This window comes from Otolemur garnettii, unplaced genomic scaffold, assembly GCF_000181295.1.
Source record: "Otolemur garnettii isolate 467f Iridium unplaced genomic scaffold, OtoGar3 scaffold00082, whole genome shotgun sequence".
NCBI lineage: Eukaryota > Metazoa > Chordata > Mammalia > Primates > Galagidae > Otolemur > Otolemur garnettii.
Window position 1 is genome coordinate 6,795,520 of NW_003852477.1, and position 3,387 is coordinate 6,798,906.

Below are 3,387 nucleotides of genomic sequence, written 5' to 3' on the forward strand. Positions count from 1 at the left end.
TTTTTTTTTTTTTTTTTTTAGAGAAGGGATATCTCACTCTTGCTCAGGCTATTCTCAAACTCCTGAGCTCAGGCAATCCAGCTGCCTCAGCCTCCCAGAGTTCCAGGATTACAGGTATGAGGCACTAGGTCTGACCAAAAACTTCTATACCCTTTTTCATAGGGGAGGGAGTAGACAGGGAATGTAGAAAATTCTTTCAAGGTGCAGCAAATGATTGTTAGGGAGAAGGAATAGACAGAAATTAACTAGCAGATAGTTCTCTTTGGCATTTGAAGGAGACTGAAAGGCAAGTGTCATCTTGTGAAACGGTCTGTTACAGGTGTGGTTGCATTCCTCAGTCTTTTCTGAGCCAGATAGTCAGATTTCAGGAAGGCGATGGGTGGCAATTGCGTTTCTTTTAGGAAGAAGCTTTCTTGGTCAGACAAAAAAATTCCAGAGAGAGTCCCTTGACTGTGCTGGGGTGGGGGTGAGGTGGAAACCGGACAAAGTTAGAGAATCAAACCTTGATTCTGCGGCAGCTTCTAAGGCCTCTTAGCACGTCAGAGCACTGGTGTAGGGGGTATCCCTTTCTGACCCCACACATGCTTTAGGTTACTGGTTCTTAGTAATCATTCTTCTGTTTTTTGGACTCCTTAGAGGATGTGAGAAAAACCAACACCGTTTCTAGGAAAATACACATATATACTTTTCGGCAAAATTTAGCACATTATTTGAGAAACTTCATGGATCCCCTGAAGGTTAGCTATGGACTCTGGTTTAGAAAGAATTATTTAATGTATGTGTCATTGTACTCAGTGATATAAATTAAGTGGAAAAATTCAAGCTACCAAGCAATATGCACGGCATGAAAAGAATTATGTAAAACAAAACCTCTTTACATACATGTGCAAACATGCACATACACAGGGTGGCCACGGAGATCTGCCCCTCCGAGCTCCCTTAAAGAACCTGCCAAGAGGGCAGTTAGTGGAGAACCTCTGCAGCAAGGAGCTGAGGCCACACCCAGTCCTAATCCTGGCAGCTTCCAGGCTCTAACTGAGCGTGGTGTGGTACCAGACTAGTCTTTCTGCCCAACATGGGACTCTTCCATGCTGGGTTGGCGGGAACGTTCTTGTAGTTGCACTGCAGTTGAGCTCTCCCCACTAGATCCTCCTTCCTGCACACTCTGTTCCCAGCATTGCGCATGCATTGCAATGCACAGGCTCAGCTTCCTCCTCCTGCTCCGCGCCTTTACTTCTCACCGGTGTTATCCCAAATAAACCACTCCAACCTTAGCTAGGCCTTGGCTTTTGCTTCCCAAGGGGTCGTCACTGGCTTTGATTTTCATCTATGTGTCTGCCATGCTTTTCCAATTTTTGCCAATTAAAATTATATTAAGTTTGGCACCAGAAAACATGTTTTCTTTTACTTGAGCTAAATATAAAGAGGGTGCCAAAAAATATACACACATTTTAAGAAAGGAAAAAACTGTATTAAAATTGTAATACTCAAGTCATATTTGACTTCTGCAATTACAAGAGGTGCCCAATCTGACTTGTATTCATCTTTTGTTATCAGTATATATTGAGTATTATAATTTTGATATAGTGTTTTCCTTTCTTAAAATGCATATACATTATTGGCACTTTTTGTATATATAAAGATGATATATTTATATTCAAAAATGCTGTGCAGGCTCAGCGCCTGTGGCTCAAGTGGCTAAGGCGCCAGCCATGTACACCTGAGCTGGCAGGTTCGAATCCAGCCTGGGCCTCCAAACAACAATGACAGTTGCAACGAAAAAATAGCTGGGCATTGTGGCAGCACCTGTAGTCCCAGCTACTTGGGAGGCAGAGGCAGGAGAATCACTTTAGCCCAAGATTTTGAGGTTGCTGTGAACTGTGATGCCATAGCACTCTACCCAGGGCGACAGCTTAAGGCTCTGTCTCAAAAAAAAAAAAAAGCTATGCAAATACACACACATACATATATGTTTATTTGTTTGTTTTTTGAGACAAGTCACTATATCCCTGTCGGTAGAGTGCTGTGGAGTCACAGCTCACAGTGACCTCAAACTCTTGGGCTTCAGCGATTTTTTTGTCTCAGCTTCCCAAGTAGCTAGGACTACAGACATCTACCACAACGCCCAGCTATTTTTTGGTTGCAGTTGTCATTGTTGTTTGGCAGGCCTGGGCGGGGTTTGAACCCGCCAGCTCCTGTATATGGGACTGATGCCCTAGCCACTGAGCTACAGGCACTGAACCTATGTATATATATTCTGACAAAGAGTCTCCCCTGTCACCCTGAGTAGAGTGGTGTGATGTCATAGCTCCCAGCAACTTCAAACTCTTGGGCTCAAGCCATCCCCTTGCTTAGCCTCACGAGTAGCTGAGACTACAGGTATACACCACAACACCTGGCTAGTGTTTCTATTTTTAGTAGAGATGGGGTCTCAATCTTGCTCAGATTGGGTAAACTCATAATCTTATTAGCTTTAGTCTTGTGTTTGGCTTCCCTTTCTTTCTCTTATTTAGTTAAAGAATGAGATAACTGATTGATCACATTAACTAAATCATGAGTCTGAGAACTGGCTCAGCTACTACTAATACTAATTCCTCAACTCACCCATTTATGAAATTGAAGTGTATTGAAATTGAAATTGAGTGTATCATTGGGAGGATTGGCATAACTCTCTTCAGATAATCCTATCACTTAAAGATTTTTTTCAAAATATGACTCATCTGGATTTTTTCTTTGTTTTTTTCCTTTGCTGAGACAGTGTCTTACTTTGTCGCCCTTGGTAGAACCTCAAACTCTTGGGCTCAAGAGATTCTCTTGGCATTCTCTTGGCCGGACTCGGGGGCTCACTCCTGTAATCCTAGCACTCTAGGAAGCTGAGGTGGGTGGATTGCTTGACTTTAGGAGTTTGACGCCAGCCTTAGCAAGGGTGAGATGCTATCTTTATTAAAAATAGAAAAACTAGCCTCCCTGCAGTCTAAGTTACTCAGGAGGCTGAGGCAAGGGGATTGTTTGAGCCCAAGAGTTTGAGGTTGTTGTCAGCTATGACACACAGCATTCTACACAGGATGACAGAGTGAGACTGTCTCAAAAGAAAAAGATTATGAGTTTACAACTAAAACAACTACAGTAGAATATCCAGAGGCGACCACTTCCCTACACTGACCTCTTCCTTAAATTGACCTGGTTTTCATAGACTAGATATGCACCACAAGTATGTATCAGTATAGTAGGCCTAGTTCTTTATGCATCCACCTCTGTCATTTGACCAGTTTGGGTGCTCAACTTATAGAGATTCTACTGTTATTAATTAGGTGATCACTTGAGTCCAGGAATTTGAGGTAATAGTGAGCTATGATTGGGTCACTGTACTCCACCCTGGGTTACAGT